This window comes from Sorex araneus, chromosome X (assembly GCF_027595985.1).
Source record: "Sorex araneus isolate mSorAra2 chromosome X, mSorAra2.pri, whole genome shotgun sequence".
Lineage (NCBI taxonomy): Eukaryota > Metazoa > Chordata > Mammalia > Eulipotyphla > Soricidae > Sorex > Sorex araneus.
In genome coordinates, this window is record NC_073313.1 from 173,404,258 (window position 1) to 173,430,888 (window position 26,631).

General features: G+C 44.5%; 1 protein-coding gene across 2 annotated transcripts in view; it reads right to left on the bottom strand.

Annotated features, from left to right (window-relative positions):
• The window catches only part of MGAT5 (alpha-1,6-mannosylglycoprotein 6-beta-N-acetylglucosaminyltransferase), a 384,102-nt gene that overhangs the window by 292,035 nt on the left and 65,436 nt on the right, over positions 1-26,631 (bottom strand). The gene's annotated exons all lie outside the window — the stretch shown is intronic.

The following is a 26,631-nucleotide window of genomic DNA, read 5'->3' on the forward strand; positions in this document are numbered from 1 at the left end:
TGTTGTTACTGTTTTTGGCATATTGAAATACACCATAGGGAGCTTGCTAGGCTCTACCATGAGAGTCGGATAATATAGCATAAGTAGATTTTTTAAAAATTAAAATGGTAATACACAAAGTTGAGACTAAAATTAAGAAATTCAGAAAAAAATTCAGAAATCCTCAAAAATAAAAGTTTCCACGTATTGATTTTCTAAGTAAAGTTTAAAACACTGAGGGCATTAAATTAAAGATTAACAAGGACTTATTCATGCTCCATTATCTGCTAAATCAGATTCAAGCATTCTCTTGATGAAGTAGACTTGAGCCACCAGCTCAAGAATCTGAAGAAAACCAACAGCTGACAGAAATATTCCAGTACTGACAGTGTTTTCAGAGGCTGACAGCCTCCTCTCCAGGAATACCAATACCAGCTGTGTTCTGGAGACACTTCAGATCAGAGACCGTGAAAATCAAGTACATAAATGACCTTCCCAGCCACAGTCACTAATAAAATACACCTGGACCATAACAATCTGAGCAAACCATTTAGACTACAGAAAAACAAACTAGGCATTCATAACAGTAAAATAGGTCACAAATTCCATTTTTTTTTTTTACTGGCTATCTGGAGAAAGAATCTGAAGTGGGCTGAATCCTGGACCACAGTATACCACCTAACATCCAGGTAAGGCATCCAAGCTCATAAAACATACTTTAGGAGGGTCTTGCCCAGTGCCAACAGTGAGGCCAGAGTTGAGGTTCCTTGGCAGAAACAGGCAGTGAGTGACAAGAAAGAGGAGCCATAGTACATGGGTAGGGTGCTTGCCTTGCAAGCTGCAAACCAGGGCATCCCATACGGTCCCCTGAGCACAGAGGCAGGAGTAAGCCCTGAACACATTAGCATATGTCCTCCCCTTCCCCCAAACTAAGAGGGAGAGCACAGACCTCTGATGGACCATATTCATCTTCATCAACATCATCTTCATCATCATCATCATCATCATCATCATCATCATCATCATCCCGTTGATCATTGATTTTCTCGAGTGGACCCAGTAACGTCTCCATTCATCCTAGCTCTGAGATTGTAGCAGCCTCTCTTTACTCGTCCTTCCCAACAGTGCCGCATTGGAGGCTCTTTCAGGGTCAAGGGAATGAGACCCATCATTGTTACTGGTTTTAGCATATGAATACACCATGGGGAGTTTGCCAGGCTTTCCCATGCTGGCAGAAAACTCTCGGTAGTTTGCCAGGTTCTCTGAGAAGGAGAACTAGGCTATAAGATGTCACTCGGCCGCTTTGCAGCCTCGTGCTTCCAGGACCTTGGTTTTATATTATACTCTCTAATGTGCATATAAAGTCCAATTGATCATTCCCAATTAACCTTATTTACATAAAATGTGACATCTTTTCTTGGTGTGCCCATATAAGGGCATGTATAATTTGGTCATGCCACATTACCTCACACCCTCACTTGCATAGAGAACCAGACTGTTTTTTATAATCAGATTACTGCATAGTTATAACCAATCAGACAAGAGAAAAAACTAAGGGGCAGGGGCAATGTATATAAGCTAAGTCACTGTACAGAGGAATATTCTCCTTCTCCCCCTGCCCACTTTTTCCTAGACATATGCCTACATGAGCTATTAAATCAAGAACTTTAAATAAAAGAACACTAACACAGAAGACCTATTGTGGTCTTTAATGCTAATTTTACATTGCCACAAAAACACAGAGCAGGTGGTGATTTACTGTAACAAAGGAAACAAAATTAAAATTTCAGAACCTGCTTATTGATTTTTTAAAAAATTATACTTTATTAGCAGATAAGAAAGCTCTTTGGGAGGCGGGTGGGTTTCAATTCATGATGATAAAAAACAAAAATCATGGGTTTTAAACATTCCAGATCCATTATTTGTTTCATAACCTGTAAGCAAAAGACTAAATTGATTCAAGCATGTATTAGTATTGCACAGCAGTCAGAGATGAAGCTGCTGACCAACACAGGGGGACCCTAAGAGGTAACATAGTAATACCTGACAGAGTAACATAGCTGTTAGTACTCAAGACTGTGGTTAGAAAGAATGATCCAGAACCACTGCAGATCATAATGGAAGTGGAATTACTGTCAGAAAGCACTGTTTTCTGGACCTCTTCACACATAGCATTCTACTCACCAAACACTGAAGTAGAATCAAAGCTTATAGTCATCACTGTAGACAGCTCTGAGAAGAAATGTAATAACTTTCCAGAAGTTAGCACAACAGATGTTTATTTAGGAATACATATCTACATAGCATGAGCAAGAAAATGAATTCAACAGATAGCAAAGAACTCCAGAGAGGCAATGTCTCACCTCTTTTTCCTTCCTAACATAAAGAGGGAGAAAAAAAGAAGCAAATGCAAACTGTCACTGGCAGAGCTTCTTGTTTAAGGTGCACGGAATGATTCAAGAGCAACTCAAGGTTTTCAACAAATGCCTATTCATTAACCCAGTAGGAGGTGCAGAGCCATCTGGCACTGTCGTCCTGTCCAACAGAAGATATATTGCTCAGGACCAATTCAGAGCAGCAAGCAAGTTTATTTTTACCCTCTTAAAATTTCATGCACAAAACTACAAGGACATAAATGCTGCATTAGGCATGCTGGGGAGACTAAAGGAGAATGGAAAATGGGACCCAAAAATGGGATCAAGCAGAAACCAGCTTTCATCACGGTTGATTAAATAACTCCCTCCCGACAATCAAGAAATCTAGCAAACCCCAGAGCATCTCAGCTAGAAACTCGAAGAAACCGCAGGACAAGGAAGGGAGAGGAGGAGAAATTATCCTGCATTCACTGATGTAAAAAGGCTTAGAGGGGCTCACAGTCAAGCCGGGGCCCCAGAGTCCAGCAGGGCAGAAGCACATCACAGCCTGGACCCAACATCAGGAAGCACGGAGGAAAAGACAGTCAATCCCTGGACCCTGTGAATATCTGTAACTGTGCCGGCTCTGCTGGAATCTGCCTCTGGGGCTACTTTGAATCGCAGGAAACCAACCAGAATCTCCCTTTTCCAAGTGAAATGACTACTCCTTGTTCTAATATAAAATACATGTTCAAAATAAAAAATATGCTCAGTGCCAGAGAAGAAAACAATCAGGCAGTCCACTCCCTGCTGGCGTCTCCTGCTAAAATTTTGGCACATTTCATATATTTTACATATACTTAGTATATTTCATACTTAGTACATTTCAGAACAAATAGCAAAATACATGTACAAACACACACTACTATACTACTATGCATCATAAAAATGCTATTTTTATTTCTTTTTCTGTTAGATTGCTTTTATTTTTTTAAGAAGTTTTATTGGATTACTGTGAGATACAATTACAAACTTGCGTGATTACGTTTCAGTCACACAATGCTCAAGCACCCATCCCTCCACCAGTGCACATTTTCCACCACCATTCTTCCCAGTGTCCCACCCGCTACCCCCACCCTTAAAAATACTATTTTTATACTTAAATTTAGTACTAGATATTAAACCCAGGGCCCTATATTTTCACTCTACCACTAAACTAAATCCCCCCACCCCCAGCCCTTACACTTGCTTTTTTATAGCATGCTTTTATATCTTAATATCATGTTTTAAACAATTTTATGATAACTGTCAATCACGATCTAAAGGCATTATATATCTCTATCATGTTTTACCAAATAATTATACATTAGTTATTAATTTTTCCATAATAAAAATAGTACAATGACAAACTGTCTTCATGACAGTTTGCAATTTCATATTTTTCCTTAGAATAAAGTAATTATCAAATCAACAAGAGGATTTTAAGGCTTCAATATCATAGTATTCCCACATGTTATTCCTGAAATGTGATACTAATTTCTATTTCCCACTCACATGGTATAGAAATGTCCATATATCCCATCCTCTCACCAAGTTTCTAGGTTTTACTGTTACTTAAAGTATTTTCCAATCAGACAGGCACAAGTGAGTTTTGCTGATAAAAACCACTGACCAGCCATTGTCTATGTGCCTGTCATTGTTTTAAAGGATATACGTGCTGAAGTAGGACTATAATTCTTAACTTCTATCATCTGTATGGGGAAAACAAGACACAGAAGGTAAATGGGCACAGCAGATAAGTAGATTTGGAAGCCAGCAACAACTAGTTCCACAATCCAGGCTCTAAGCACACCCAGCTGTGGAACAAAGATGAAGTGATAATACTAACAACAGAGAGCTGGGGAGAAAGCTCCCAAAGGGCTAGAGCATTGAGTCTCTCAAAGTTTCCGTCCCAGCACCACATGTTCTCTTAAGCACAGTGGTGAGCAAGCCTGAGCGCAGGAACAGAGGCCCCACCACTGGGTGCGGATTCAAAACAAAGATGAACAACTATCAGAAGGAACACTAATAAAAATTCATTCCAAGGTCATCCTAACCTTTATGTGTTCAAAATCGCCAATTGTGCCATAGCCCTATAAAGTGATGGGCAAATTCCTATTCTGGTGAACCAGGGCTTAAAATACACAATCAACTTCCCACAAATAAAACTGACCTGGGTTTTCTCTATTTTTCTACTCCAAAGGTGTAAGTTTCTACTCCAAAGGTGTGAGTTTCTACTCCAAAGGTGTGAGTTTACTTCCAAAGGCATGAGTTTACTTGCTTTTTTGTGTTAAAAAAAAAAACAAAACTTCTGGACCAGTGAGATAGGTAGGTGCTTTCATGGACTGACCAGGATTTGCTCTCCAGTGCCCCATATGTTTCCCTGAGCACTGCCAGGAGCCATCCTTGGATGCAGAGCCAGGAGTAAGTCCTCAAAAATGCTAGGGATGCCCACACACACAAACCAAAAAGAGCCTCAAATGAAGTAGCCCCACTTCGGGTGTATAATTCAAAGAACTAAAAGTGATGACTGAGAAGCCAGCACTCCTAGCTTTCATCACAGTTAATCCCAATCACCAAAGGCAGAAGCAAGGGCCCACTGACTGATGAATAAAGAAAGAAAACGTGGTATAGCGGTCAGAGTGATAGTGCAGTGGGTAGTGCATTTGCCTTACACGTGGCCAACCCAGGTTTGATCCCCAGCATCCCATATGGCCTCCCAAGCACCGCCAGGAATAATTCCTGAGTACAGAGCCAAGAGTAGCCATTGAGTATCAACAGGTATGGCTCAAAAGGGCAAAAACAAAAGAAAAATGTGTTTTACATATATGTGGGAGGATTCTGAGGTCTTACAAAAGGATGAACATGAGAGAACAACTGAGTGAGAAAAGTCATACATGAAAAGGACAACTATTGCTGGTTCCCACTTAGGTGAGGTTCCTTGAAAAGGTACAAGTTTTGAGACAGGAAATAGAAGAATGGCTGCCAGAGCCAGGAGTGACCCCATGCATTGCCGGGTGTGACCCAAAAAGTGAAAAAAAAAAAAAAGAATGGCTGCCAGAGGTTGACCCTGGAAAGAATGGGAAGCTGGTATCTGGGCACAGATTTTCAGGTGGGAAGATGAAAAAGATCTGGAGAAGACTGGTAATGAGGGGAGCACAGCAAAGTAAATGCTCTTGGTGCCACTGTGCGGGATGCTATAAAATGTTGAAAAAAAGATCGCTTAATGCTACCTACTTAAGCACATTATAAAACAGTCGGGGTTGCAGAGATAGTGTGGCAGGGAAGGACTTACCTTGAATAGAGGTGACCTGGGTTCAATTCCCAGCACCACATACAAGGGACAAAGCCCTTCCAGGAGCTTTGCACACAGTCAGAAGTAAGCCCTGAGCACAACTGGGTGTGCCCTTCACCCCCCCAAAAAATATCTGGAAACTAAGGGTTTTCAGTGAACTTTGTACTTAGTTCAGCCACCTAGGTTCCCAGCCAGAACCTTGCAAACCTGAGTTGTGCTACACAGTAGAAGCTGGACAGGAAGTTAAGGACAGGAATAAGGGTTGACAGAAAGATGAAAATTCTGGCAACACTCAGCCTTCAATTGCTGGGACCAAATTGTACTATGATGCTCAAGTAACTGAGCAGGTTTAAATAGCCAGGGAAGAATAGAAAATCAGAGGGATGGAGTGACTATAGGAATCAAAGAAATAGGAAAATCAGTGAGCATTCACCAACAGTTACTGAGAAAGACAAGGAAAACCACATGTGAAGGATTATCACAAGCCTGAAGATCACCAAATGTCAGGCCATTAGGGGTCAAGAACAGTGAGTGTTGGGTCCAGGAAAAGAGTTCAAAAGACTGGAGCACATGCTTTGCTTGTTTGAGGCCCTGAGTTTGAGATCTAACACCTCATGACAACCAAGTATCACTGGGTGTGATACTGGTGGCGCTCAGTACCATTGGGCACAAATATCGCCACATTGCCAAGGCCAATCCTGGGTGATGAGTAGCACCAGGAGTGGCATCCTGGCCATTGAGCACTGTCTGGGAGGCATAAATAAATAATAAGAAGAAAGGATACCAGAGGCAGAAAAATTGCCCATCCACAAGCCAAAACCTCGTGCCCATCTAGTAAGCTACCTCTGTAAGCCAGAAATAAAGTTAGCAAGTTGTAGTCTTGAAAGCATCACAGAATTAGAATCTTTTCAGAGTCACATTATTTTTAAGGCTCAGATTCAGAAATGCTGTCTTTGTGACTTATTTAATAGGTCACTATAAAATCCTAAAAGACAGCTTAATTCACAGTGAGGCTAAATAAAGTTGCTCTCCAGAAAGGAGAGCTAGAACCATCAAGGTTAATAACATGTCACTGGCTAATCATAAACCCAACCTGACACTGGGTTATAAGCAACGCCACCGAGAGAAGCAATGGGAGTCTCCCAGGCTACCACCTTGGATCCTGCTACCTCAAATATAATTTCTTACAGAATAAGAAAAAAATTGATCAACCTTGTCCCTCGTTTCTGAAAGGGAAACTCAAAATCCTGGGAATTTTCTGAGGGATATCACTCAAGAGTCCTCTGGATCATGCCAGACGTAATGCTACTTGACAGGATGGCTCCAGTTGGAGGCTGATCACCTGAAGGAGCAACCATGGCACAGTAGGATGGAGGCTCTGAGCCCACACAATCTTGGGGAGAGAAGAGGGAGGTCCAGAAACTTGAGTTTCTCCACATAGCCAATGATTCAATCGATCAGGCCCAGGTAACGAAGCCACATAAAAACCCTGGACAGCAAGTTCAGTGGTGCTTTGAGGTTGGTGAATATGGTACACGCCAGGGAAGGGATATATCCTAACCCCTAGGGGGAGGTCAAGGAAATTAAACTCATGACCTTCTCAGATCTCCAGATCTGTCATTCTATTTGAAAGGTCCTGATCAAACTCGGGGGTTCCCATGGTTCCCCTTAAATATATTTATAAGTGGAGCACTGTTGAGTTCTATGAGTCATTCAGCTAAATTACGTAATCTGAGGGGATTATGGGAAGTCCCTGGATTTGTAGCCAGACATAAAGGTTAGGAGCCTGCTGACCCAACTTGGCACCTGATGTGGGGGCTGTTTTTTTGGGGATTATACCCTGTCACTTCTAGGATCTGTGCAAATTCCTGATGGTTAGGATCAGAAATGAATGACAGTGCATCCCTCAGTACTCTCCCCTGCATGGATACATGCGTGCGTGTGTGTGTGTGTGCGTGCATAGTTGCCCTTCACTCAAACACTCTTCATTGGGTCAACACACAGGCTAAAGAGCCAATTTTAATCTGTTGAAATCTACGTCCACTATCAATGACAATCCCTTTCCCTATGCTTTTTTTTTTTTTTTTTTTTTTGCTTTTTGGGTCAGACCCAGCGATGCTCAGGGGTTACTCCTGGTTTTGCACTCAGGAATTACTCCTGGCAGTGCTTGGGGGACCATATGGGATGCCAGGGATTGAACCCGGGTCGGCCGCATGCAAGGCAAACGCCCTACCCGCTGTGCTATCGCTCCGGCCCCTCCCTATGCTTTTCAACAATCACTCATGAACACATTTTAAGAACCTTACACCTTAGAACCTTGACAGGGTTCTAAGATTTTCCATGTGCAGGAACTTACTCCTGAAAGCCACCCGCCAGGGGAGATCTTGTCATTGGTCTCCCTTTCTAGATAAGTACATAAGACAGAGTAATGAACATGCCAAGGTGGCAAGAAAGTGTCTGGATTCAACATAGGCTTTCTGGTCTTGCATCTGCCTCTCAGTCTCAACTCTGGGGGAAAAAAAAGTGGCTGTTTTTTCTTCCTTCCCATTTGTTCTCATTCTCCAGTCTCAGAAAGGGTGCTGGCTTATCTCCATAGGAATGTGTGCTTCCTGATGACAAAATGTCCAGCTTTAAGTATACCACAGGAAAACTCATTTGAAAAACACTGATAACATGGAGAGAGATGAACTACTTCTCTGAAAGTCATCTTCAACAAAAACACCAATTAACAGCTCAATGGTACTAGATGTAAGTGAAAGTGACAAATTTCACTGCAGTAAATAGAAAGATTCAAAGTTGCTCTTCTTTATTATCCTCTCTGTCTCCATAGGCAGAGCTTCTCTGCAGTTGACACAAATTCCCTCTCCCCCTTTCCATTCTTATTTAAACTCTTTGCTGTTAAATACTTCTCACTTTTTAAAAATTGGTATTGCAGTTTTCAGGGTTTCGAGGAAAGCCTTCAGCAGCCATCTAGCCACTGTAGTGATTTTCTAAATAGAAATGATGCAAGAAGGATGCCAGCTGACGGTGCTTCATTGCACAAACCCCTCCCATGAAGATTGTGAGCATTTACTGCATGCTGGGGGCATAGTATTCAGTGCTGAGTTCTGTGCACTCAGGACTTGGCAATCAATGTGAGAGAGCCTTGCATGCCCTTGTGGCACCTACCAGTCTGCAGGATCCACAGTCAGAGGCTTGGTTGACAGGTGAAAGTATGAGAGGTGTGTGTACAGACCAAGGAGAAACAAACACAGCCTGTTAATGGCGCAGAAATGAAAGGTCCTTCCCAGGTGATACCATCATGGCAGGACAGAGGCTGGCAGGCTCTGAATTTTGTATAAAGCTTTCCAGAGAGGTGACACCTCCTGTGTGGATGCCATCATCCTAGGACTCTTCAGAAATCCCTGATCTCTTTATAGCTTACAGAAGTGAGCCCATTTCCCATGTCCCCAGTCTGGAGTAGAACGTTCCATGATGACCAACATCACCAACAATCAATGCATATTACATATTATCGGCCCTAGCCATAGACAGTTCACAAAGATTGCACCCCTCCCTTTCACTTAAGGACAGGCTAGCCTGGCAAGCTACTGAGAGTATCTCGCCTACCCCTCCCTTTTACTTAAGGACAGGCTAGCCTGGCAAGCTACTGAGAGTATCTCGCCTACCCCTCCCTTTTACTTAAGGACAGGCTAGCCTGGCAAGCTACTGAGAGTATCTCGCCTACCCCTCCCTTTTACTTAAGGACAGGCTAGCCTGGCAAGCTACTGAGAGTATCTCGCCTGCATGGCAGAGCTGGCAAGCTACCAGTGGCGTACTCAATATGCCAAAAACAGTAACAACGAGTCTCAAAAAAAACAATGGAGACGTTACTGGTACCCACTCGAGCAAATCGATGAGCAACAGGATGACAGTGACAGTGACAGTGACAGTGACAGGCTGGGGGTGGGGGCAGTGTGTGGGGATCAGTCACTTCTTTCATTCTGCCTCCCCAGGCCGGGAGCAGGGAGCTACGCTGTAAGCCAGGCCAGCAACATGCCTCTGCATGGGACAACAGTTCTCAAACTCATCGAAAAGGTTTGCTGACATCATGGACCACTGGGATACCACAGCTGCTTACCCCCTGGGATCCCTTCAAAGCAGGAGCACTGTAAGGACTCTGTGCATGCTGTGGACAAAGACCACCTCAGAAGAGCATGGGAAAGAAAAAGTTACACCTCCGCTTCCTACAAACATTTGTTTTCTTCCTTAGTTCTTCATTTCATCCCCTGACACTCATTGGCAAATATGTGATGGCAGAAAACCTGAGCCTGCTGCCAATAAAGCCTAAGTGTAGACAAACTCAATCACCCCCCCCTTATTTTTTTCAGGGGACCTTAAAATGAACCCTACTATCTAATTCTAGGGGTTCCGGAGTCCCTGAGGACATACCTCCCCAAACTACTGTAGAAATGAAGTCAGGTAGACAACACAGGGCCTTTATCAAGCAGCATAGTCGTCATACAAAAGCGACAGCTCCCTTAAAGGGAGGTCACTAATACTGCTTCGACACAATTCATTCTTTAAGCTCTTTCTTTCTTTCTTTCTTTCTTTCTTTCTTTCTTTCTTTCTTTCTTTCTTTCTTTCTTTCTTTCTTTCTTTCTTTCTTTCTTTCTTTCTTTCTTTCTTTCTTTCTTTCCTTCCTTCCTTCCTTCCTTCCTTCCTTCCTTCCTAACTGATACTTTACTGCATCAGCAATCAACAAAATAATCTTCTGAGATAAACATTTTCATCAACAGCTTCTCATCCAAGAAGTGTTCCTATCTGAAAAATAAGAGGGTAGAGACGAGGTGAGACCCAGAGGTCTTATCCTCCATCTTCTGGGACTCTCTGGGACCTGACCACAAAGGATAAGGATTCTGCTCTTCCACTCAGATCTTACTACAAACAACTGCAGTGCCAGGAAAACCCCTCTTTGCCTCTGAAATACCCTCCTCAAAGGTCAGCTAGCCTTATCTGCCTTCCTTGCAAACAGTATTGAACACTTTGTCAAGCATTAAGTATGTAGTGCAAAACAGGCTTGATCCCTTGCTTTAAGCAAAGGATGGAGAATATCTGATGCACAGGGTTATATAAGGGACAATGAAATCATGTGATCTGGCCCTGGTATATGATGGGACAGACACATGTGTGCTTCTTGTCAGTTGTCCCAAACCCATCTGCTTATATTATTATATGATATGTAAATGATGTTATAAATACACAAATGGCACCTAACAGGAAAATGTTTCCCCAGTGGGAAGACATACATCAACAATTATAATATGAAAGTTACATCCATCCCTCTGTTGGCACAACAAGAATTTGCTGAGCATCTACTATGTGCATGATACTCTTTGGGAAGCTTGACGTCCACAGTGGTATGAAAACACACAAGTTTTGTGACAGGCTCCATATTATAAGAACATTGAAGGAGTACCTCTCATCTTCTAGCCAGAAGATAAAAGATGGCTTCTCTGAAGAAAACAAAACAAATAACACAGGACAGGGCCTAAAGGAGGAAAGCAAAAGGGGGCATCCATGATAGAGAGGAGCCTGAGCATGCCACAGAGGCACTGAGAGCTGCAATATTCATTCAAGGGCACCATGTCCTCACATGTCAGGGTTAGGATGAGACGCCGAGGCAAGTGTGAAAGGAGGGCTTGGAGTGAAGATGTGTTGAGGTAGCAACCAAGGTTTTAAATGCCACAGCAAGACTTAAGGCTCCCTGTAGCTAAAGAGTAATTCTGAAGAACCTCAAGACTAGCAATGAAATGATGATTCCTATCTCAGATATAATATAAACTTTGGTTTCCTTATTTTTTTGAGGGTCATACCTGGCAGTGCTTAAGACTCACTCCTGGATCTTCACTTAGGGGGATCACTCCTAGTGAGCTCAGGGAGCACAGAGGATGCTGGGGCTTGAACTCAGGTCAGCCATGTGCAAGGCAAGTGACACACCAGCTGTAGTCTCCAGCCCCAGAAAAAGCTAGTTCTTATTTCCAATTTTCTACCTTGGAGGCTTGAAAGTGAAAAAAAATAAAAATAAAAACACAAAACATAATCACACAAACCTGGCAGATTTAGCAACTGGATGCAAATAAGTTTCAAAGAATAAGATATATTCTTATTCTTTCCTGTTTGATTTAAAGATGGCTAGGAATCACTGAAGAAGACAATATCCTTTACAGACATAAACATTAAGTGAGGTTCATGTTCAATCCCCCAGTACTGCATGGTCCCCCCAAATACCTCGAGTAGTGATCCCTATGCACCAAGCTGAGAGTAGCCCCTGAGCACTATAGAATGTGCCCTAAAACAAAATAAAACTTTAGCAAAAACAGCATCCTGGAGAACAACATCTCTGACTTAGTAATTCTGATGATACTGTTCCTTTCATCTTTATAGGAACCAACAGAAGCTGTGTGCCACATGCCTTCCTAGTCCCACGCAATTCACAGCCACAGAACACCCACAGTCGGCTCCCATGTGGCTCACCATGAACGAGCCAGCCTCAAACAGATCCAGAAAGAAGAGCCCAGGTTTTCCCCTCAGAGAAAGGTCGGAGCAAAGTCTATTGTATCCTAAATGACAGCTTCAAGTTAATTTAACAGTCCAGCATTCCCAAGGGCCTGCAAACTGAATATGAAATTTCCCCATAATGTGAAGGGCAATCTCAGATTTTCGTGACCCAAACTTCACCTACTTAAACATCCCATCTGTTCAGTCCCTACAGACCAGACACTCCTATTACTTGGGAAATGGTATTCTGAATATGGTACATGATGTGATAAGATTGTACTGCACAGCAATCATTTTTAACCCGAATCCAATTATCAGCTTCTATAAGGTATTAGAAGTGTATTGACCATACAGTAAGCCTATAAACTACTCTAGTTTCCAATGAACTGGATTGCTTCAATAGATACACAAACTCCAGTTTCATTCCTATAAAATTAATTATCTGCTTTTGGAATAGAACTCTCCAGACGATAACTCATATCATAATTGGATAAGTTGTGGTCTACATGAGGCAAAGGAGTATATTAAACATGTCTTGCAGACCAAAGTCTCTGTCGCTGAGGTCACAAGCAGAACAGATTGGCAATGTTTACAATTTTACTACTTGAAGTTGCTTAATAGGCTGAACTTTTGCATTTGGGGAGATTTTGAATGCTTCCAGTCAGAACTAAACCTGAGAAATGGGTTTTAAGAATAAGTGGTTCCTTTATGTACTATACAAATAACCCCAGGCTCATAACATTCAAAAGCATACAAAATAGAGCAACATACTGAGAGGTCAGGTCAGTGATTATACTTGGGATGCAAATAAATGGAGACCAGGGGGAGGTACAAGGAAGCTTCTGGGCGCCGTTCAGCTCATGTTTTGTTTTTGAGCTATGGTTACACAGGTGGGCTTGGCTGTGACAATTCATCATGCAGTACACGAATAATGTGTGTACCATTCTCGAGACATCGGTCAATAAAAAGTGTTCAAATAGTAGAAAGAGAAGGAACAATGTCTCCATAGTCTTACAGAGAGCACAATAAGCCAAAACTTCAATCCTGTTGTAGCACGTCAAAGAACCACAATTATCCATGGACAGAAACTAGATGAACCGAAAGAACTCATTGTTTTCCTAGGTCTGCTTACATTCTCTTTTATTAATTTTTTCTTAGGGATTTCAACCACAGTAACAGCAGCCTAACTGGCATGGAGCACATACAAGACAAAGGACCATTTAATATCCCCTCCCTACATATGAAGTAGCACTGTAGCTCTCTCATTCCATTGTTCATCAATTTGCTCGAGCAGGCACCAGTAAGGTCTCCATTATGAGACTTGTTACTGTTTTAGGCATATTGAATACGCCACGGGTAGCTTGCCAGGCTCTGCCATGCATGCGGGATAATCTTGGTAGCTTGCCGGGCTCTCCAAGAGATATGGAGCAATCAAACCTGGGTTGGCTGTGTACAAGGCAAACGCCCTACCCAGTGTGTTATCACTCCAGTCCACATATGAAGTAACAAGAAGCAAATATCAAGATCACTAAATTGCTGTATCAATTTTTAGTCTTAAAACCACCATTTAAAACATGAGATCCAAACCTGAATAACTACACCTCAAACTCTCTCTGTCAAGATGACAGGCTCTGTGTGTGTGTGTGTCGGGGTGGGGGGTGTCAGACAGGCACCTAGAAATCCTCAAAGAGGGAGGCTGACACTGGTGATGAGACTGGTGCTGGAACACAGCATGTCTTAAATTCAACTATTATAACATCATAAATATGGTGCTTCAGCAAAAAAGTTTAAGGGCAATAAATAACCGTGGGGGCAGGGGAGAATGCCGTTTTAAAGTTACTTTTAAAATCCAGTTTTTTAAAACACTTGAAGCAATAAATCCAGTACTTTTTAAACAGACTTACCAAGCAGTATGACACCCATGAGTTTTCACTCTTTTTTTTTTGTCTTAAATTTTAAGCACACCTTAAAATTCCAAATAGTCACAGAGAATGTCAGAACTGAAGCAACGTAAGTTCTATTTCTTGGTCTTAAAATGCAATAGCACTGTTGACTGCAAAACTCTCTTTGTAAGAAAAAAGTTATCCTCAAAGGCTTGGATGGATAAAGTGATCACAAAGCAAATTCTAGCAACTCTGAACTGAGGAACTCAAAGTGGCATCTACCCCCCAGGCCACATGTGACCAGGTCCTCTGTATGACAGACCTTTCTCCAAAAGAGCTCCAGGTAGAAAACAACGTTTTGTTTTGCTTTTTAAAAAACAACAGGGAGAAAAGCATGCTAATTTAGGTCAATATGCATTTGTAATCTTTAATAGTACAATTATTTGGATCTATGACAAGCTTTTTTCCAGACATCCTTTTCTCATTGATTTGATACAGGAGTACCCAAACCATGATAACAAAAACAAACAAAAATATCAGCCTAGCTGCGGTCAGTTTTGAACGCTAGAAGTGGACATCCCCTTAGACCCACACCTGGAAAGAACCATTCCTCTACCCCACCACAGAGACTATTATAGCACAACCAGAAACCAAGAGTTATTCAAACAAAAGCCTTCAGAGGTGCCCAACTGAGTACTGAGTACAGGCAGCAAGGCTGGTAAGCAGGGCTTTTGTGACTTCAGCCCAGCAGATCATGTGGGCTGGACTATTCTTTACACGAGAGCCATGCTGTAGCCATGTAGTAGAATGCTCCTCCTCGCCCTTGAGCTCTATCCACATGCAACACCCTCCATGTGCCAAATGTCTCAGGGGAGGAATATCAACAGGTGGATGTGAGACCAACTCACAGTACACAGGAATTTTAGGAAGTAAGGGAGAGACTTTTTTGTTTTGCTTTTCTTGTGCCCCTTGAATTCTTAATCAAGCAACTGCTTCTAGACACAGATAAATTTAAACTTAAACACACAAGAGAAACTAGAGAAAGAGAAGAGGCAGAAACAGGGTTTGGGTGAGAAAACATTGCCAGCAGCCCGCTCTAATGGCTTCTCCTTTATTTTCCTATTTTTCTAAGTATTTCCAAAGGAAGAACAAAAAAATCATTCTTTTAACACATTCCCAAAATGTTCACTCCACCCCATGAAAAATTTTCTATAAACACGGAAATACATGGTCACTTTAAAGAATATATTTTGGGGCCAGGAATGTGGCTCTGTGTGAGGCCCTGGATTTGATTCCTTGCGCAGAAAAAAAAAAGAAAAAGAAAAATTGTGGTTGTGGCCCCTCCCTGCAATGGTTTGTTTTATGCACAGTGCCAAATTCTGTGGTTTCTTTCTCTAGGTCAAAACAGAATGGGATCAGCCAACCAAAGGAGCAGCTGCAGGGTGGGCATGCTGTCCCCAGGGCCATACGGAGACTCCCACGCAGACGGGCATGGGGAACCCCAGGCTCTAAGAAAACACGCACTGAAGTCTGGTCTCTCTCCTTTTCCCCTGCGCCTCTGACCAAGACCACCTCCTGATCTGCTGCTTCCTACTATGAAAGACAGTGGCGCCATGCAAGCAAACTCACATGCACTCATATAAAATACAAGGAGGCTTTATACAACAGTCAGACAGTAGGATCACACAAATCAAGATTCCCAGCTGGAGGTAACTGCTGGCTTCAAGGACAGTCTTATTTTTATAGGGATTCTTTGAAGTTGACCTCATTTTTTACTAGGGGTATTCACTTTTTAAATATTTTTAAATTTCTATTAGAGTTTAGATAATGGTTTATAGCAAGTTAGGCTTTTGCTGTACACAGTTACTGCACTCCACCACAACAAAAGTGTCCAAGACCCTCCACCACTGTCCCTATGTCAACTCTAGTCCACCTCATGTCACCCCCTCCCACCCTCCTACTGCTTGGTAATCTGAGTTTTGTAATCCAAGGCCAAGGGGTTTGTCATAGTTTGATACTGTCTATTCCATTGCTTTGTTGCTCTGTAAAACACACATGAGTAAGACCAACTGGTATCTGTCTTTCTGCCTCTAACTTTGCTTAACATGAATACCCTTCAGTATACAGCTATAAGAGGTAAAATCATGCAGCTCACTGCAATATGCAATATGCAATGAGCTATCAATACTGCAGTGAACTGCATGATTTCATTTCTTCTTAGGGATGCATAGTATATCACTGTGTATATATTTATATCTACCTAGTTATGAATATCATATATGTGTGTATCACAATGTCCTTATCCATTCATTGGCCATTGAATCCTTCCCTTCATTTTTTCTTTTCTCACTTTTGTTGCAACAACAAGAGGTTACACACACTTGGTCGTGGTACACCAGAGATTGCACACTTCACTACTTCATTATGGAGTAAGAGATCCCCAGTAGTCATGTTGTCAGAAGGGTATCTGGCTCAAGTGGGGTGGCGCCTTGCCCCTGAATTATCCACAGGTCCCTGCATGGCAGGCTTTTTTTTTTTTTTTATTAAAATAACACTAGAGGTAGATCCAGCAGTATCAATATCAGATTCGCAAATGCAAAAGAGTCACAAACAGAACTAAGTAAAGCACAGCCTTGAAGAAGAAAAGGTGGGGAGATCTGACGGGGTGACACCAGCAGCTTTCTTCACTTCTCCATGCCTCAGTCTCTATCTCTAAACTAGAGGTAACAGTAGGGACTATTATTCATCTTCTTCCTTGTCAGAGTTGCATTCTCTAAAGTCTGTGAAGACTGAATTAGTAAATACTAAATCACTACACTTACGGGAAATCAATGGTTAGGTTCCTGCTTGCCTCTGGTCATATTTATGTCACTGGATCAATATATAACTGTGCCTTATATAGAGCGCAGAACTTCAAACAATGGAGGGTCTAGGGCTACCTTTCTCCTCTGAACCTAAATTCACGAACAGCTTTTGATTTCCTCAAAACTTAAACTAGGTATTTCTTGCTGTATGGGGGATGAATTTCCGGACCACCCTATACCCTGAAGTTACCAATCTAAGGGACTCAAGCCCCTTCATGGCCACTCCTCTGTATGCCCACGTTCCACGTCTGGGATTCAACCAAGTGACACCCAACTGGTTGAAAACAGGTGTATAAAGTCCACAGGTAGAAAATAATCCCCACAAATGACAGCATGCAGTTCAAAGCCTCATTCACAAGGCATCTATGTATTTCTCACTCATTAGCCCTGAATTCACAGACAATAGCACAAAATCTCATGCTACAAGTTTATCTAGCATACACATTTTCTCCCTAAGTCTTCTCACCATTGTAAACTTCAAAAACAGTAATTTAGGGGTCAGAGAGGCAGTACAGTGGATAGGGCACTGCCTGGCACAAGCTGACTCCAGTTTGATATCCGAGGCCCTCCAGGAGTGATCCCTGAGCACTGTCGAGGGTAAGCCCTGAGCTCAGCCAGGTGTGGCCCCCAAACTAAAGAAATAATAATAAAATCACAGGCTGTATTGTAGCTCTATATTTCAAAGTCATTTTAAACAGTAAACCTCATTTTTATTTCATTTTTTGGGGGGTCACACCCAGCATTGTACAGCAGTTACTCCTGGCTCATGCACTCAGGAATTATTCCTGACAGTGCTCAGAGGACCATATGGGATGCTGGGAATCAAACCTGGGTCACGCACGTGCAAGGCAAATGCCCTACCTGCTGTGCTATTGCTCCAGCACTTTATTTTAATTTTTCTTTGGGTGGCACTACCCTGTCTGTGCAGCAAGAGCACCCAGGGCCACTCTCAAGAGATTCTCAGCTTGGCAACTAAGGTCTGTGGTAGTCGGAGCCAATGCAGCTCGGGACCTCCAGGCCTATGACAGGGGTGGACAGCATGCAGTGTCAGGGATCAGACTCTGGGGCTCACACATGCATGCACCTCAGTCCTCTGGGCTATCTCCTGGCCCCCTCACCAAAATTTTTAATCAGTAAAAAAATGGCATTAACTAGCCTCAGAGAATTCATTCAGAGGGGCGACTGCATTTCCTGAAAGCTCAAAATGCCAGATTCAATCCCTATTACCACATCCTCAGCATCATCTGAATGACTCCAAGCACAGAGCTGGAGTAAGCCCTGGGCACCGCGGAGTGTGGCCTAATATCCAACCCTCCCCCTAAAAGAGTGGCAATAACTATTCCTTTATTTATAGTCCAGCTTCTTTAACTATAGGCTGGAAACCCATATGGTCACAGAATGCAGAGCTTTGGGGAACTATTTGGCAATGATGAAAGGTTTCTGAATGTGCACCTACCAAAAATTAACTCAAAATCAAGTGCATAATGCATCTGAGGTGTCTCTGGCAGTGCTTGCCCATGTTGTAATCTCTGGCTAAAAAGATTTCTTTATGGGAAGGGCCTAGGAAGCCTGGTCCACAGTGGGGGACCTGAAACAGAGAGACAGGGCAACCCCTTGAGCGACCTCGATGGGGAGCATGTGCCTAAGGCAGCATCAACTCCACCCCATCCTGGGTCTGTCTGCAAACACCCCAGCACCTGTGGCCCCTGTTGGTTTTGACATTACAAACAAATGTTAACAAGAAGACAAATCTGCAAATAAGGATATGTAAATAGGAAAGCTGGAACACCTGTCTCAAAGGGTAGCCGTGATGATTCAGTAAGTGAATACAGAGAAACACTGGGAATATGGCTTTCCTGGCACATGGTGAGCGTGCAATGAAAGTTACCTGTTATTACTGGGGAGCCAAATACGTCAATAAACCATTACACCATGTACAACACATACCAGAATTATGATTTTGAAAAAGAAACAAAAACAGGTGGTAACAGAGAAGCACTGGAGAAGGAATATGGCCGGGGTGGGGGGAGCGGTGGTGGGAAGAGGGACCAAAGTTTGAAACTCCTAACACTTCCTTCTTCAAGCAACTGCTCACTGAAATATACCCCACGAGGTTCCACTCTCCGTAGCCAATTATCCCCCTGTTTATCCTCCAATTATCTCCCTATAAATTTTATCCTATTGGCAACGACACATGGGCAACCCCTTTACTTGGAGGTTCCCACATAAGGCCGATGAGTCGGAGGCACAAAAACTGAGCAGGCAGGCAGAGGAAGAAGCCTCTGCCTCTCACCTCCTTCCCACTGTCCCAGCACCATCTCCTCCCCAGATACAGCTCTGATTCCTGCTACCACGACCCCAGTCCCAGGCACGACCTCTGCTGCTGGTACATGTGCCCATGGCTAGAAAGCTCTTGGCTGCCACAGTCTTTCAGCACCTCACTTCTTCTATCACAACACCCCCAACTGTCAGGTGGAACCTCTCCATTCAAAGTGCCTCATCAGTTCTCCTAACTGGCACACCTCAGCCTGCCAAGAACCCAGCCCGCCTCACACACACACCTCCATCCCTCCTATAATCTCACCTCTCAGGTTAAACCGGGCTTCTCTGAATTGAAGCAGATAAAGGCATTGTGCTCCCTTTTCTTTCCCCTTTGCAGGAAAGAGCCCCAAAGTGCTCAAGGGCTGCTCCCAGTTTTGTGCTCAGGGGTTGCAGTGCAGCTCCAGGGACCACACAGTGTTGAGGATAAAACCTAGGCCTCCTAAAGGTATCTTCAAAGATGACACACAACTGATCAACCAAATGGAAACAGAGATAAGCAAATGGAACTACCTTAAACTAAGAAGCTTCTGCACTGCAAAGATACAGTGACCAGAATACAAAGACAATCTACAGAATGGGAAAGGATATTCACCCAATACCATCTGATAAGGGGTTGATATCAAGGGTATATAAGGCACTGGTTGAACACTACAAGAAAACATCCAACCCCATCAGAAAATGGGGTGAAGAAATGAAAAATGCTTTTTTTTTTCATGAAAAATGCACATGAAAAAATGCTCTTCATAACTAATCATCAGGGAGATGCAGATCAAAACAACAATGAGATACCACCTCACACCACAGAGATTGGCACACATCCAAAAGAACAAAAGCAACCACTGTTGGCAAGGATGTGGGGCAAAAGGGACCCTTCTACATTGCTGGTGGGAATGCCGACTGGTTCAGCCCTTCCAGAAAACAGTATGGATGTTTCTCAAAAACTTAGAAATTGAGCTCCCATTTGACCCAGCAATACCACTACTGGGAATATATATCCGGAAAAGCAAAAAAGTATAGTCAAAATGACATCTGCACTTATATGTTCATCACAGCACTCTTTACAATAGCCAGAACCTGAGAAAAGCCTGAGTGCCCGAGAACAGAAGACTGGGTAAAGAAATTTTGGTACATCTATACAATGGAATACTATGCAGCTGTTAGAAAAGATGAAGTCATGAACTTTGCATATAAGTGGATCAACATGGAAAGTACCATGCTAAGTGAAATGAGTCAGAAAGAGAGAGACAGACGTAGAAAGACAGCACTCATCTGCGAAATATAAAATAACAGAGTAGGAGACTAACACCCAAGAATAGTAGAAATAAGTACCAGGAGGTTGGCTCCATGGCCTGGAAGCCGGCCTCACATGCTGGGGGAGAAGGCAGCTCAGATAGAGAAGGGAACACCAGGTAAAATGTGCTTGGAGAGCCCGTGCTGGAAGAGAGATGTGTGCTTAAAGTAGACTAGAGACTGAACATGATGGCCACTCAGTACCCCTATTGCAAACCACAATACCCAAAAGGAGAGAGAGAACAAAAGGGAATACCCTGCCACAGAGGCAGGGGTGGGGGAGATGGGATTGGGGGGGAGGGATACTGGGTTCATTGGTGGTGGAGAATGGGCACTGGGGTGGAGAATGGGCACTGGTGGAGGGATGGGTTCTTGAATATTGTATGAGGGAAACACAATCACGAAAATGTGTAAATCTGTAACTGTACCCTCACAGTGATTCACTAATAAAAATAAATTTAAAAACAAAACAAAAAAAATCCTAGGCCTCCTGCATGCAAAACATACATTCAGGACATTGAGCCACCAGCAGGGGCTGATTTCAGAGGCCTCTGCACACAAGGCATATGCTCTGCTGGCTTCTCCATTTTTTATTACTCACTGATGCAGGGAAAGAAAAAAGTGCACTTATAAAGATATTAGAGCTACTTCAGCTTTTTATCAAGTTACACTGCCTCTTCTGCTTTCAACAGAGACCACTGCCTACCTGTGTTCCTACAGCCTCCTTTTGCTGAAGTGCAATTTACTTTTTAAATACTAAGCATTCCCTGCAATTCACAGATACCTGGACTCAAAAGGAAAACCCAAACCTCCAAATGCAGCTTCTGGCACAGAGCCTGTCTCCTCTCATCGTTAGGAGCCGCTGGGGCAGAGAGCTGCCTGCGTCATCACTGCCCATTAACTCAAAGGCGACTTCCCTTCTCTTTGCTTTCTACTCTTTTGTATACTGACGCATAAAAATATAATGCCTGACCACAGCCATAAGATGAAAGAGCTCATTTGTAATAGTGAAGGAGATCCTGACACAGTGGCTCAGAGGAACAAAAGGAGACAGAGAGAGTTGAGCCCAGTGCTTGCTACCCATGGATTCCTGAGCGGTCCTCTGACTAAGCACTCAGCTGGATCCTGTACTCTACGAAACCACATTTCCTAGCGCGAAGTGGCCAAGTGACAGCGTTGTAGGTGATGAAACATGGGAAACAACACTAACACTGCCACTGCCAGGCTTTGTCCAAACTTCCTCCCCACCTGCCTCTTCCATCCAGCACCTTCCTGGAGGGCTAGGCTGAATGCAGGGTGATGGCAGAGGTCAACATCCACACACACTGACTTTGAACAAGAGGACATTTTCTCAGCACCACCAACTTACTCCCCAACATAAAACTGTTACCATGGGCCTGGGAGATAGCTTAATGGTATAATGCACAAGCTTTGCATGTTGGAGACCAGATTCGATCCCTGGATCTGCGTGGTCCTCCAGCACTACCAGTTATATTCCCTGAGCACTGAGCTCAGGTAGCCCACTGACACCACACAACTATGTGGGCCTTGAAACCAGCCAATGAAAACTGTTATTATCTTATTAACAAAATCACATGAGCGCACACACACACACACACACACACACACACACACACACACACACACACACACACACACAGGCCCATCCATTACAAAAGATAAACTAAAGTAAGACATTTGCCTTTCAACTACAACAGTCATGGATCTGGGGTCCGGAGCACATGGTCAGCACATATGAGACCTCTGATTTGATGTCTGATACTCTCTAGTCCCAAAACCAAATATGCTAGTTAGACAATGTGGTGAAGATGGGGATCTGTGTACGTACCGATCCCCAGCATGGTCCTTCCTTCCAGAGGGATTCCTGACCGGGAAAGCACTCAGGTTAAGCCTAGGCTGCTAGTGCCACATTTCCCCGCCAATAGCAATGTCTGGCAGTACCACAAGGCTCAGCGGCAACACACAGAGCAGGATCCAGAGAAGTCAGCCTGTGCCTCCTGGTACCCATAGGCCCAAGATCTCCAAGCTCAGTGCTAAGTGGGGGGCAGGGTGGGGAGTCCAAGAACAGTGTCTGTTTCCATGTGTGTCTGATCTGTGAAGAGGTAGCACTGTAGCACTGTCATCCAGTGGTTCTTCGATTTGCTCGAGCGGACACCAGTAACATCTCCACTGTGAGACTTCTTGTTACTGTTTTGGGCATGTCGAATATGCCACGGGTAGCTTGCCAGGCTCTGCCATGCGGGCAGGATACTCTGGGTAGCTTGCCGGGCTCTCCAAGAGGGATGGAGGAATCAAACTCAGGTTGGCTGTGTGCAAGGCAAACACCCCACCCACTATGCTATCACTCCAGCTTGCACCAAAACTGATGGGAAGGGCATTTCAGAAGTGTATTTAGCAATTATATTGGGGGAGTGAGGGGTGGAGCAGGGCACATCCAGTAGTGCTCGGAGCTTACTCTTGGTTCTGTATTCCTGGGAAAGCTCGGGGGATCATATGTGATGCTGGAAATCAAACTGAGGTCGGCTGCATGCAAAGCAAATGTCTTAACCCCTAAACTATCCCCCCAATCCTTGACTGGATTTTTTTGTTTGGTTGTTAATGTTGGGCCATAGTCAAGGAGTTCAGAATTATCACTGGCTTAGTGCTTCGTGTGCACGGCTCTCTCCCAGCTGTGCTGAAGGGATCCTACCCAGGGCCCCTCAATCAAAGCACGCACTCAGTCCTTTGAGCTCTTTCCCCGGCCTGATTATCAAAATGTCTGCATCTGTTAACAAAACCAAAGTCTTGTATTTTAGATGCCCTTGGTTAGTTTTTCATTTTCCTAGTATTTTTAGGTCAATGATAGGAGTTTGTCACTGCCTAGAATTTCATTCACCTGTTCTGTCTCTCTAGGGCACCCAGAGGCCCCAAATCTTAAGCCAAATTCTCATGACAGTCGCAGCTTCTTCCCCAAGCATTCCTGCAGCATTAGAGGGAGAAGGAGCACCTGTCTGGCTGGGAGCTGTAGGTGCTGGTAACCCTCCTCCTGGCTGAGGCTCAGATGCTAAAACAAAAGATCTGAGCAGCCAGCATCAGACGCTGCTGTCCGCAGAGGCTGCCCGTGGGCCTGCCCGCCTTCTCTGACCAGCACAGGAGCCCAGGCTGCTCTAACCGACGCCGCCTATTCAACACACCAAACCCAAACGGTGAAGTAAACAGGCTCCGCTCTGTTCCGGAGCACCATCCAGGCAGGCCCACCCCGCCAGTCCGGGGAGAGGGGAGAGTGAGTGAGTGGACTGTGGCATCCTGCATGATGGAGAATCCTGCAAAGGGAGTGAGGCAGGAGGGAAAAGCCTTCGGACTGCCAAGTGTGGCCCTGAAGTCGCCCCTGCCAAGGGCGTCCCACCCTTGCTGGAGGAAGACAATAATGGAGAGGACTCCTAGGCATACTACAGCCTCGAAACACAAGGAGGAGAAAAACAGACACCAAACAGCAGAATAAAGAAAGGAAACCGGGGCTGGAAAGATCGTACAGGGATTCAGGCACTTCCTTGCATGTAGCCAACCCTGACTTAATCCCCAGCACCACAGGGCCCCATGAGAATCACAGGGTGCAGTTCTGGAGGCCTCACACACTTGGTGGGGGGCAGGGGGAGTTGAAAAATCCCTGACACTCTCAGCCACACCAATCTGCTCAGCCATGATAGCTAAAAGCTGGAGAAGCCCTCAGGCCTCATCAGGACTTGTCTTGGCCCTGCCCAAAAGAAGGAAGGAAGGAAATGCTTGGTCTGGGCCAATCCAGGGAGCGTCGCCCTCCCCTACAGTGTGGGTGAAGTTCTGGGTTCCAGGTGGACCCGGTTTTGTTTTGTTTTAGCATTTCCAGGGACAAAGCCGCTTGTCGTAAAGCGTAAGCCTGTGCTGGCACATTTCACAATTCACAAGACGTCATCTGTTCTCAGAAAAGAACCAGTAAAATCTGACAGGAAGGCACAGTGAGTATTTTACTAAGTCTCTGGACCTGTCTGGATATCAAAGTGTTTAAAATGCTTAAAAAAAATTTTTTCTCAAGTAAAGCTGGAGAACAGATGCCTGGTCCTGGTTTTGAAACCTCTTCTGTGAAGTAGATTTTGGTTTCGGGCAGTTAAGGCAGGCATGCCTTGAGCAGAAGACAGCTCTGTTCTTTGCCTTGCACAATTCCATCCCTGGCACCCCATATGGTCCTCAGTGCACCATCAGGAGTGATTTCTTCTTTTTTTTTCTTGCTCTTTGAGTCACACCGGGCAATGCTTAGAGGTTATTCCTGGCTCTGCACTCAGAAATTACTCCTGGCTGTGCTCAGGGGACTATTTGGGATGCTGGGAATCGAACCCAGGTTGGCCACATGCAAGGCAAATGCCCTACCCACTGTGCTATCACTCCAGCCCCCCAGGAGTGATTTCTGAACACAGAGCCAGGAGGAAGCCCTGATAACCACTGAGTATAGCTACACACACACATGCACGCAAACCCACAGAGATGGGTCATAGCCCTGTCCTTAACCCTGCAACTCTGCCTCTCCCCTGTGCCAGGAGGGGGTTACGGCTTAACCTACTGTGCCCCGCTCTCGACAGGCAGCTGCTGCCTCCAGTGCAGGCACTGAGCAGAGGAGGAGGAGGAGGAGGAGGAGCGGGTGTGGAGCTGAAAGGTGCATGGCAGGCAAAGGCAGAGCCAGGACGACCGTGGCCCTGGAGCTGGCCCTGCAGCCTGCTCCCTCACCTTCCTTTCCAGACGAGCTCCAGACTAAGATGCAGCTGCTCAGCCCACAGTCAAGGTCAGGCACTGACATTTCCTGGGATGTGACAAATGTTCCAGGAGCCTCCAAAAGAAATCTGAGCACAGGCAGGGAGGCAGTATCCTAATCGCCTCAAAGAGCTGCCATCTAAGTCCCCATTCCTGTAACATCTCTCCCAGGATTACTCAGCTCTGACGCCAGCAGGAAAATATCCTGAGCATCAAATCCCGTGATCTGGATTTGCTGCTGATGACATTATTTCTCTGTTCCTAGTACTGGGAAGGAAGGACAAAGGGAGGTGAGAGAGGAATAGAGTGAGGCAGGGATGGAGGGAGGGACAAAAGGAGGGAAGAAGCAAGGGAGAGAAAGAGGGAGGGACTTTTTAACCTGGGAAACCTTTTTTGTTTTGTTTTTGTGTTTTTTGATGGGGAGTTGAGGGGCTCTGGTATGGGGCTGGAAGCTGGTGTCATGGGGGATGATGGGAGGGGTGCAATGCAGTATTGGGGATCAAACTCAGAGCAAGGATAAGCCTTGCATGGTCTCCACCCCTGTAAGCCATCTCTCTGGCCCTGAATTCTCCTCCTCCCCCACCCTCACCCCTAACACCCATTTGTTCAGCCCATCATGCTGCCTGCCATGTGCCAGGCTCTAGGCTGGCCCTGATGGTATGACGAGGAATAAGACCAGGCATGAGGCCCCCATAGCCATGCCACTGGACTCCGTGCCAGGCTGTTTTCACTCAGGGCGCCCCAGAGGGGGGCATGTGAGAACCCTCCCTGCCCCAAGGGACCCAGCCCCGGCAGCCAACCTCCACTACCCAACTGCCACCACACCCCAGGCCACCTTCTAGACTGCGCGGCTGCAAAGTGACCATGTGACACAGTATAAGACACTTCCTACCCATTTTCCATAATTAGCACACCATATTTGATGGAGTTCAGACAGTAGGAAACAAATTATATGTACATATATATATATACATATATATATGTATATATGCATATACCTCTCAGAGAGTCCAGCAAGCTATCAAGAGTATCCCACCCTCATGGGCAGAGCCTGGCAAGCTTTCTGTGGCGTATTGGATAGGCCAAAAACAGCAATCCCCTGACCCTGAAAGAGCCTCCAATCGTTGGGAAAGACAAATAAGGAGAGGCTGCTAAAATCTCAGGGCTGAGTGTAATAGAGATGTTACTGGTGCACACTCGAGTAAATCGACAAACAATGGAATGACAGTGATATTTTGATACAGTGATACCATCAGGACATGAACAGTCTCACCAGACCCCAGGGA